Source organism: Pteropus medius, unplaced genomic scaffold, assembly GCF_902729225.1.
Source record: "Pteropus medius unplaced genomic scaffold, Ma_sr-lr_union100, whole genome shotgun sequence".
In the NCBI taxonomy this organism is placed as follows: Eukaryota; Metazoa; Chordata; class Mammalia; order Chiroptera; family Pteropodidae; genus Pteropus; species Pteropus medius.
Genome location: NW_024340698.1, coordinates 5369014 through 5381402, shown reverse-complemented (window position 1 = coordinate 5381402; position 12389 = coordinate 5369014).

The following is a 12389-nucleotide window of genomic DNA, read 5'->3' as shown; positions in this document are numbered from 1 at the left end:
CCAATCCCAGAGGGGCTTCAGTCCTTGAGGAAAGAGCCCAAGACAAAGAATGCAGGACTGTTGAAGCACGAGGGAGTGGCAGCTCAGTACCCGCTCTCGTGGGGAGTAGTGAGGGCTGGAGATCCCATCCCAGAAGAGCTGGGCTTTGGAAGGTGGGCAGGAGTGAGGTAGAAATATGGGGAAGTTGCTGATGGGGTTGGGGACCAGACAGGCCTCATCCTCTGCCCTCTACCGTCCCCACCATCTCCCAGGGCCCTGAGTAAGCTCCCAGAGGACACTTAGAGATTTAAGTGCCTCACCCCATGTGACTTTTTTATTGTGAATATACATAAAATTTATAATTTTAATTTAAGTATCCAATTAGTGGCATTAAGTACATTCATATTGTTGTACACCAACACTACCATCTATCTCCAGAACTTTTTCATCATCCCAAATCAAAACTCTACTTATTCAACAATAATTCCCCATTCCTCTTTACCCCTTGCCCACAACCACCCTTCTGTTTTCTGTTTCTGAATTTGACTATAGCTACCTCACACGAGCAGAATCATACAGTATTTGTCCTTTCGTGACTAGCTTATTTCACCTAGCATAATGTCCTCAAGTTTCTGAATTTTATTTTTTTAAAGTAAACCAAACATTTCAACGTAATGCCGAGAAGTGCTCTTAATTAGTTTGAACAAAGCCATGGCTTGGAGAACAGTAGAAGGCTTACAGACTGGCCATTTGAATATTTGTCAATAGCTTTTTTTTTTCTAATTAGGCCTCTCAGATACAAACTGCATGCCTCTTTTTGTTTTTAAGACAGTCACTTCATTTAAAATGTTTGCTCAAATTTTGCCTCTTATCACCTCATTTACATGATCAGCTTTGCTCACATTTCTATGTAAAATGCTAACTAAAAAATGTTAATGGATGAAAAAGGGGAAGGGATTAAGTACAAATTGGCAGGGGGATGTAAAGTATAGCACAGGGAATGTAGTCAGTAGTATTGTAATAATTGCATGGTTGTCAGATGGGCACTAGACTTATCAGGACGATCATAAGTTATATAAATGTCCAATCACTGTTGGATACCCGAAATGAATATTGTATGTCAACTGTAATTGAGAATTTTGAAAAACTCAACGTTAAAATGTTTCCTTCCTAAAATCACAAGTCTATATTGCAAATAGTCTAAATTCATGGAAAACAATTATCACAGGGATGAATTACTTGAAAAAAACTACTTCATATTTTAAAGTTTAGTTTTAGGTGTTCAGAGTCCTACAGATAAGTTCGATTTTTCATTTGGAACCAAAAGGATACTAATGTTATTGTATGTCAGATGTGTTACTCACAAATAGAAAGCATAAGCAGGTTTTGTGTTTATAGTTTGGTTATCCATAGAACTTCCAGGCTGTGATACTGAGTCCTGGGCCAGATAAAGAAATCTAGGACAGCAGCAGCAGCACAGAGGTGGCTTTTTATACCACTTGTTAATGTTTCTGCTGAAATAGCACCTATAATATTAGAAAAGTAAAGCTCTAAGAATAAAGCATTATTGATTCGCCATTTCCAGGCTTTTCATAGAAATTAGACTTAATGATGATAAACCTGCAACACCTGAATGTAAAAATTTCTAGGCTCAACTATGTCTAAAGTTTGAAAACGTGATATCTTGACCTTTTAAAGTATTTTAATACTACCTTTTAAATAAACAATATAAGCTTTGTTTTTTTAGGTAATTCTTAAGAAATTATAGATTGGAGTAATAAAAATTTGTATGTCATTCAATGCTTTTCTATCACCTTTTGCTAGGAATATATTGATTACCGTATTGATACCAGTAGGGTTAAACTATTGATTTAGTGTATTTACACTCATTATGGAATCTTTTTAATGTAATTTGGTTCAGTCAATTAGCAAGTGTAGGTGTGTGCCCAAAATATGTTAGATGAGGTGGGGCAGTGAGAATAAAGGCAGCGTTAGGTATGGGCCCTCTTCAAATGGCAGTTGTAATCTAAGTTGAGACAAGGCAGCCCCAAAAAAGATGTGGCATTGACTCAGCAATACCACTTCTACAGCCTACAACAGTGCCTGGCACATAATAAAGGCTTAATAAATATTTGTTGAATGAATGAATTTATCCTATGGATACACTGGCACATTCCCATTCATTCATTTGAAGAAGTTTTATTGGCTTCACCTCTACCTCATTATCATTCTTGATGATTTAAATATCAAAGTAAATCTGTTTTTTGCCTCAGTCTTCCTAGCTCAGCAACCCAACTGTCCAAACCAAAAATCTAGGAATCTTTGATTTCTCTCTGTACTTTACTTCCTAGCCCCAAGCTCTGTTGGCTCTAACTCCAAATACACTCCAAATACTTCTCATGTCCACTCTCGCCACAGTTGTATAAGCCACCGTCATCTCTCAAAGACCTTCCAATCTGGACTCCCCACTTGTACTCTTGTCCCCTTCCAAGTAATTTCTTATGTGACAGCCAGGGAAATTTAAACAAACAATGCCTAAAATGCCCTGATGGTTTTCTATTAAAATACTCCAGTAGCACTTAGAATAAAATCCAAACTTCTTGCTATGGCCTGCTCACAAAACTCTGAATGATCTTGCCCTGCTTGCATCTCCAGACTCATCTCAGAGCTCTCCATAGTGGACCACTCTTCAGTCACACTGGTATTTCGATTTCTCATTCCTACCTCAGGACCTTTGCACATGCTTCAGCCTGGAATGCCATTTCCCCAGCCAAGCTGGATCTCTCTTGTCCTTCAGACTGCTTAAGTATCACTTGCTTAGGAATCCTGACCACCCACCTTTCTACCTTGATTTTAACTGTTGAAGCGTTTTCACAGCAATAGATTATCTTATTTGCTTACTTGTTCCCCAAACCCCTCCGTTTACCAGTGTGGCAGCATGTAAGCTCCATAATAGCCAGGGGCTTTCTTCTAGTCTCTGCTCTCTCTCCAGTGCCTGGAACAGTGACTGGCACATAATAGATCATCAAATACATTTTCAGTGTTGGAAATAATCATCATGAATGTGTTGTATTCTGTGAGGAGCTCCACATTGTTAGAGGAATGTGTAGAACTCAATTAGGGCAAGGGAAGGAGAGTTATAGTTATCTGTAATATGAAACTGATGAAATAAGATTTTGAAAACAAGGCTCACAAGTAGCATTAATCTCTATTTGGGGACATACTAAGTTTGAGATGTCTATATGACATCTACGGGGATATGTCAAATAGGCAATCTGAGATTCGACTATGAAACTCAGGGATGAAGTCAGAGCTGGAAAGTTAAATTTGGTAACGTTAACATATAGATGATATTTAAAGCAGGGGACCAGATGAGGAGCCCTCAGGAAAGACTGTAGAGAAAGAAGAGGACTATACCAAACCCCTCAGGCATGTGAGCATTTGGAGGTAAGACAGAAGAGGAAGGACCAGAAAAAAGAAATTGAGAATGAATGATCAATGATGTGGAAGAAAAAGAGGGGCTATGAGTTTCTGGATGCCAAGAGAAGAAAGTATTTCATAAAGGCATGTGTAACCAACTATGACAAATGCTGCTGGTAGGTAAAGATGAGGACAGAAAATTGACCACTGTATTTGGCAAATTTGATAGGAGCCATTTCAGCAGAGTGCTCAAATGGGGGTGGGGTGAGAAGAGAAGAGGAGGCGAGAATGTGGAGACAGCAACTATAGGCAACTACTTTGAGGACTTTTACTATGAAGGAAAGCAGAGAATGGGGCAAATTCTGGAGGAGAATGTGAGATTAAGGGAAAGATTGGTTTAACCTTCATTTATTCCTTCTCCAGTGCTCTTCTTTATGTTGATCTGAGTTTCTGACCAGTAACATCTTCCTTCTCTCTAAAGAAATTCTTTCAACATCTCTTGAAATGCTCATCACAGGGCAAACCGCTACCCCCACATTGAAGAGACTGACACACGAATACAGAGAATCACAACTCACTGGAGCACACACCTCCGAGGGAAGCAATGCCAGGGCAGGGAAATATGAAGTGTAATTGGGTGTAGACAAGTCTGATAGAGAAAAACTCCATGGGACCCAATCATCGGCGAGTCTCCACAATTTGTGAGTTTACCTCCAGGAGCTTGATCAGGTTCTCACAGTGAATATCTATGAAAAATCCTCTCATGTTTCCAGCAGGTGGAGGGGAAAAGGAACTGTTCTTAAGGCCAGCCCTCAAGAGAAATGAGTTTACCAGAGTCTAACTTGGTCAGACATTGTCAGAGTCTAACTGATGGGGGGAAGGGAAATACCCAACTCTAGCCCCCTGTTCTACCTAAGTGGGGCGGGAAAAAAAACCTGAGAAATACTTGTGAAGTTCGCATTCCAGAGGCACAGGCTCACTGAAAGACTGAGACCTAATCACAGGACTATAGAATGCCTCCCCTCCCCCTCTATACCTTACCACCGGATTACTGAAAGCCTATTTACAGAAGTTCCTTTTACTCAGCACCTCCTCTCTCCCATCCCCCTCCCCAGGAAAACTTTGCTTTATTTAATTGCCACAGGCTCTACCCATCCAATTAAAGGAGAATTTTACTGTATCTCTCTATAGACTGACATTCTTTAGTTTGGTTTATTTTTGTTTTTAAATTAAGCAAATACCAACAGTGTTGTCAGTCTCTCTAGAGGTTTGCACAGATAAACCAGTGTTCATGTTGAAACTTTACAACTTACTTGTAGTTATCTTGTTATAAATCAGAATTTTTTTGTTAAGTGCCAATTAATTTTAAATATCTTTTAGTATTCTTTAAAATATCTTTCATAAAGGTTTGCTGCATTATAAATCATGTGTATTTTAAATCTTGATCAATTCAGCCAAACGGCCTTCCAGAAATGTTGGACTGATACCACCATTCACAGAAAGGGTTTAAAATGTTCCGTTCCCACATATTTTTGTTAATACTAAGTGTTATTGACCTTTAAAATTTTTGCCAATCTGATCCTTGAAAATAGTATCCCATTTGAATTTGTATTTCCCTAATAACTGGTGAAGTTAAGCAGAGGTTCAAATATTTACCAATCATTTGCATTTCTTCCACTTGCATCTCATTATTCATAGACTTTGTCAAGTTTTCTATTGGCTCGTTTGCCTTTTTTAACGAATTTTAAAAGTTCTTTCTACATTATAGATAGTAACCATTTGTTATAGGTACTGCAAGAGATTTCTCTCAGTCTGCGCTTTCTCTTATAACTCTATGTTGGTTTTAGGCACACAGGTTTTCTGTGTGTCAGTTGGTAAATCTTTCTCTTTATGACTCGCAAGCTTTGTGTCATGCTTAGAAAGACCTTCCCCAGCTTAATATACGTATTGTAATATATTTCCCATATGTACATTTCTATATACTCTTTTTGTACTTTAATAGTTTAATTTGTATGTTTATATCTTATGGTACTTATCTTTGCATAAAACATGAGAAACAAATTGGGGTAAAGGGAATTAAGAGCTCAGTTTTAGACATATTAGGTTTGAGATGCTGATTAGAGGAGGGGTCTGGGTTAGAGACATAAATCTGAGTCATAGTTACATAGAAGATATTTAAAACTCTAGGGCCGGGATCATCAAAGGAGAGATTATAGAATCAAAAGAAAGAGCCCAGAAGTAGTCAATCCCTGAGGCAATCCAAGATTTCGAAATTGAGTGAAGGAGATTAGAAAGGAGCCAGTGAAGTCGGAGAGAAACAGGAGAGAGTGGTGCCGTAGAAGGAGCCAAGGGAATGTTTGAAGAATAAAAGGGAGTGATCAATCCTGCTAACTGCCTCTAAGAGATTGAGTAGGATGAGGACAGAGAGATGTCATTGAATTTAGTAACATCGAAGTGATTGGTAACTTTGAGAAGAGCAGATATATCAGAATGGTGAAAATGGAAGCCCCACTGGAGTGGGCTTAGGAGTAAAAGCGAAGGCGAGAAGTAAAGAGAGTAATCAGTCACAGACAACAAGTTTAGAAAGTGTTGCTGTGAAGGGCGACAGAGGAATAGAAATGGAGTTGGTTAGATTGTTAAATATGGGAGATACATGACATACTTGAATGATGATAGAAATGATTCAGCATAGAAGGATAAATTGAAATGGGAGAGAAGGGAGATAAATGAGGTTTAAAATATTTGTTTCCAAGTGAACAGCCAATTATCTTAATACCATCAGTTGATTAATCCATCTGTTCCCTACCGATTTGAAATCTTTAAAATATGAAATTCCTATTTGTACTTTATAGTCTGTCCCACTGATCTTCCATAACTTGAGCTTCCAAGATACCCAGGACAGTTTTCCAGTTATGTCCATTGCTATTTACCTCTTTTATTTTGGCAATTGTTTTCAATTTGTAAGAATTCTGTCTTATTCTCTGAGTGCGTCCTTTTCATAGCAGACTAATTTTGTTCAATGGATGCAATATTCTCTTGGACAGCTCTCAAGATACTACTTAGAAATTTTAAATATTGTTCACATCAACTTTTCCCTCAGAAGTCAGTTGTTTTGCTTGTTCATCCTAGTATTTCTCTATCATGCTCTTGGTTTTCCTTGAATGTGTGGTAATTGGCCATTCATATGAAGGATTAGATTGCTACATTTTGGCAACTAGTTTGGGGTCCTCAGCAGTTGTAAAGGTCCCTCTCCACCTGACAGGCGTTCTCTCTGAATGTGACAGAACTGTGCAGGTGAATAGTTGGGATGTGCCAACAGGAATATCCCATTTATGAAGCATGGATAGGGAACAGATTGCAGCTACAGGTTGGGAAAGTGTCATGATAGCGCTTTAGAGGATTTAACTGCCAAGATGCCTTTTGTCCCCATATCCTTATGGTGGCCCTGAAATTATCTGCATACTCCCTATTTCTCTCTCCGATGACAAAGTTCACTCTGGGCTCCGTCTCTGTGCACAAGAAGTACTTTATTAGGTTCTCACTGTGCACAGAGTTGGATAATGGCCCAGTTCTTTGGCAGACCCTTAACTAACTTCACTGCTTTCTGCTCCATGACTCACCCTAATTCCTAGCCCCTAAGAATTTTGAGCTTTTTCTTGGGCTCTATTTGGAAGATTCATAATCATTTCTCCAACATCCTTCTCTTATTCCTGTGTTAGCAGGGTGTGGGTTCCACATTATAACTTGCAGAAATTTCTTATTTTTTCTTAAAGATTATATAACAGTGGTTTAGCATACAACTCTAGAGTCACACTGCCTGGCTGGAACAAGCTCTTGACCTCTCTGTGACTCTACTCATTTTTAGCATTGGATAATAATAATAATAACTATTTTGTAGAATTATTTAAGTGGTTTAATACATGCGAATTGTTTAGTGAAGTAGCCGGCCCATTGAGAGCACTGAATAACCATCAGCCATTTCATTCTTCTGGTCCGCTGCTGATACCTTTTCTGGCTTTGTAGTACTACTCTGTATTTTTTCCTTCTTATTTTTATATTCCTTCTGGCATTTTAGTGGGGTCCTAAAAGGAAGATGAGATTAAATACATTGGCTCCGTCCATTACCTTGAAGTGAAAGTGAGCACTTGCATTTGAAAATAATAAAAGTGAACATTCTAGGTTGTTAATTTTCTACCATCTTAAATTTCACCTTTTCTTGAATTGCTTAGAATAGCACAGTTGTAAGAAACCTTAGAGATCATCTAACAGAGCACTCTCACTTTAAAAATGTGCAAAGAAATAAGAAATAACTTCCCTAAAGTTACAAATCTTTTTAGGGGAAGATCCTACACAAGAATTAAGATCTCTTGCCTCCTAGTCCAATTCTCTTACCACTAAAAATAAGTAGATAAATAGCTACCACAGGTACCAAGGTTCTAAATTTCATATCTCTGTGCCCCTTTCCTGTGCCCCTTTCCTACTCCTACACCAGAACAGTCCCTCCTGTTTTAAAGCCAATCCTTCCACCTGGACTTTGATCCCATCCTCTCTTCCCGCTTTCTCCAGAATTTTATATTATTAATAATATCTTCTTTTTGTAGTATATTCAACCTCTTGCTCTTAAATGGATTCTTTCCATTGGCCTTTAACCATGTCAAAATTCATCCCTTTAAGAAAAAAGAACAGCCAACTCATTTGACCCTGCATACTCCCACTCCCAGTTTCTGCTCTATCTGTTCACTCTCTTTCACTTCCAAATTTCTGCAAAGTACTCTACACATTGCCAATACTTTCCTCTTCTCCCATCCCACTTGAATCTGCCTCTGGCCTTACACTCCAGCAGACATCTCTCAATCTCTCACTAAGGTCACTTATGACCTCCATGCTACTAAATCCAACAGAAAAATTTTCAGGCATCAGATTCTCCCCCTTCTCAGCAGCATTTGATCCATGTGATTAGTTCCATCATCCTGAAACACATTCTTCTTTGAGCTTTAAGATACTAACACTCTCCTGATTTTTATCCCACCTCCTTGCTAGTTTTTTTCTTAGTAATATTTGCTGGCTCATCATTTCTACCTGCCTAGTAAATGCTGTGGTTACACAGGCTTGGTCTTAGTTCTTTGTGTCTCACTCTTTACTCTCCCTGGGTGAGTTAGAGCCCAAGGCCTCAGTAGCCATCTATATATCATCAGCCACCAAATTTATATCTCTAACTCAGACCTCTCTCCCTACTGACTACAGTCATCTCTTCTTAGATGGCTCAAAGACTCCTCAAAATCAATAAATGAATAAATGAGTAGTGGTGGAGAGAGAAATTACTGAAGTAGTCACACAAACAAACATATGACTGCAATGGTAATAAATCAATATCTGGTACTATACTAGGAGAGGCTCTGATAAGGAACCCTGACTTTGTCCAGAGCCTTCCCTGTAGAAAGAATGCTTGACCTGAGATCTGAGAGGCCTAAAAGAGTTTCCTTCTCATTTAGAGGAAAAGTCAAAAGCCTTAACATGGCCCAGGAGGCCCTATGTGATCTGGCCCCAGTCTCCCCGCTTAACTCCCTCCTGTCCAGCCACACTGGCCTCATCGCCCTTCTGTGAACAAAGAAGCATGATTCCACCTTTTGCACTTGATGTTCCCTCAGATATCAGTACAGCAGGTATCAACATGGTGGGTTGTTTTGTTTGTTTGTTTTTTGTTTATTTTTACCTCAGGGTTCTGCTCAAATTTTGTCTTATAAGAAAATATTTTCTTGACCACCTTATATAAATTAGCACTTCACCCCGGCACTCTTTATTTCTTTTTTGGGCTGAATTTTCCCCATTGATTTTTCTTTGTAGTACTTATTGCCATCCTACATATACATATACTACACATATGTATATGTACACACAAACATAGAACGTGTATTTATTCCATGAAGGCAGGAATATTGTCTGTTTTGTTCGCTATAGAACAGAACTCCCAAAATAGTGCCTGGCACACAGTAGGTATTTAATAAGTATTTGTTAAATTAATATTGTTGAAACAGAATGAAGGAAGCAAAGATTGGCTCTATGGTTTGGGGCCTGAATAACGGTGACACTTCCTGAGGTAATATTGAAGATTTTTCAAAATGAGGATTGGGACCCCGTGCTCCAAACCTCTAGCTGGAGTCCCTAAACTGCTTCATCTATTGTAGATTCAGAGAGGTACTGACAAGTCCAGAATCCTATGGGTCTGGGCTCCCCTTCTCCTACCATGGGGAGAGAGGGAAAAACTAATGATGGATTAAACTGACTATCAATTCCTGAGACTAAAAGTGACATCAGTTTAATCCAAGCCCCACAACTGATGTTTCAGATGTTATTGACTCTGTGTGTGGTTTCCGGGCAAACAATTGGTCGCCTATTTTAAGAGACAATATCGCTAAGTGCTTTTTTTTTTTAATGCAAAAGAAAGAAATAAAAAAGAGCTACCTATTTTCCTCATTCCTGCAGGTGCCCAACCCGATTGACTTGTTGGAGTGCATTTTCTGCATTCTTAATAGATAGCTAGCAGGAAATGTCTCGTATAGCCCTGCAGAGGGGCAGAAAACAGAGAGGGGAGGGTACAAAATCCCCAACCCCTGCTTCCGTCAGCACTAAGCTGCTCTAAAGGGGGCCAGAGAGCTCTGGCCTTAAAAACGCACTTTTGCCCAGCCATCGCTTGGGCATCTACATCTTGCTTTGTGTCAGCTGATGGTTGAGAATTAAGGTAGGAGAAACTGGGGACTTTTTTTTTTTATGATAGGGGAAGGATGGAAATTTAACTGGGGAAGAATCGGGGCATGCAGGGGGGAGGCATGGGGGAGCGGTGAGCATCACATGCTTTGCTCAGTGAGATACAATCTGGTCCCTTTGGGGCTTTTTTTCCAAGTCATCATTGTGACAACTTCTCTGACTCCCCACCCCACCCTCGGGTGCTGGGTACCGTTTTGCGGAAGGGTGGTTAGTGTGTCTGTGCAGGCAGACTGTGGTAGAGTTGAGGTCGAATAGTTGGCATTAGATTCTATGTTAAAACATTTGTGCAGGAGATTAAAATATTTGTTTAAATAGTTGTGCAATATTTCAAGGTCTACTTGGAAGCATTTGGTGTCTGTATATTTTGTGTGTTGGGGAAATTACAAGCTAGGTACTTTTGTAATTATGCTGTTCTCACTGCACAGCTGGCAAAGCTTGGCCTTGGGGTTCTTTCGGCAAGAGGCTTTTATTACAAGCTAGGAATTGATACAAAAACATCTGCTCTAGGAAGGTCCTATTATTTCTTCTGCCTCACTGATATCCCCTCAGTTCCAGCTTTGCAGCATCTTCTTCTAAGCCAGACCTACCCTGACCAATTCGCTCATGAATAAAGAGACCCTTCGCAGAGGGCTCTTCGGAGGATGAAACTGTTTAAGTTTCTCCAGAGGTGCAGCGGGATACAGTTCTGCAAACTATTAATCCAAATAGCATCTCTCACAATTTTAACATCCCTCAAAAACAGATCTTGTCCAATGAGGTCTGAGCGCAGCCCAGAGAACTGCTTGTGAGCTGGATTGGGAAAGTAGCCCATGATTTTGCTTCGAATACATTTCTATGTGTTTGGGGAGGAAAAGAGGGCATATTTGGGGTTTATTTAGGATCCCCAGTTGCCTACGGTCTGAGCCCTCCAAGGTGTTGGGGCTGAGATATTGTTTCTGACTTTATCTCTACCATTTATCGTGGTGGCCAGGTGGCCTGTGGTCTCTACCCAAGGAGACTAGGAGCGTGTTTCAGGACCCTGAGGTCCCAAGTGTTCAGCCAGCTGCTTCCCTCGTGGCTTCAGGGAGACTTAGCAAAGATAGATTGTAAGCTGTGTCAAGCCCAAGCCTAGAGCACTGTCCATGGGCAATTCTGAGAATAAGAATCCTATGAAGGTGCTAAGCGGCTCTTGCAAAGAAAGGCTTCAAGGAGATGCCCCAAGGGAGCGTGCGGATGATCTGCCTGCATTCCCTAAAGGAAACCTGATGGCTGCTGGTTTAGGGTCCTAGCTCAAGTTTTCCTAGAAACTAGAGGCCAGGCCCTCACATTTGGTAGATGGATAGACTGAGGCCTAGAGGGGAAAGGACTATTTATTATTAGTCCCACCAGGTACACAGTAAGGGACAGTGGAAAAAGGATAGACATTGAAGCTAGAGAGATCTGGGTTCAAATCGCAGCTCTGCCACCACCTTCTTAGCCGTGGGCCAGGGCAGTTTATTTCACGGTCTCTAAGCCCCAATTTGCTCATCTATAAAATGGGGATAATAATATCTACTTTGAGGGTTGTAAAGATTGGAGAAAATATATGTATAGTTTCTGGCACAAAGTAGTAGGTATTCTGTAAACTGTAGCTTTAGAAAAAGTGCTACCTCCACATTTATTATTACTTTATAATTCGTAACACCTTTTATTTATTATCATTTTTTTGCTATTTTTGAAATATATTTGACATAAAACGTTGTGTGACTTTAAGGTGTACAACATGTTAATTTGATAAATTCATATATTGTAACATAATTGCCATTTTAGCGATAATTAGCACCTCTCATGTCACATAATTATCCTTTCTTTTTAGTCGGTGGAATAATTAAGTTCTAGTCTCTTAGCAGGTTTGATGATGATGATAACACAACATTGTTGTCTATATTTTACTGTACTGTGCACCTGATCTTTAGGATTTATTTACTACTTGTTGCAAGTTTGTACCCTTACACAACATTTGTCCTATCCCCCCACTCCTACTACCTGGTAACTGCCAATTTTCTGTTTTTACAAGTTTGGCTTCTTAAAATTCTACACACACACACACACACACACAATATATACATATACATATATATACACACATATATATCATACTGTACTTGTCTTTCTCTGACATCTTATAATGTGTTCAAGAATAACACCTTTGCTTTATTTATATAACTCTGAGTATCTGAATATATCATGTGCTTTTTCATTGAGGA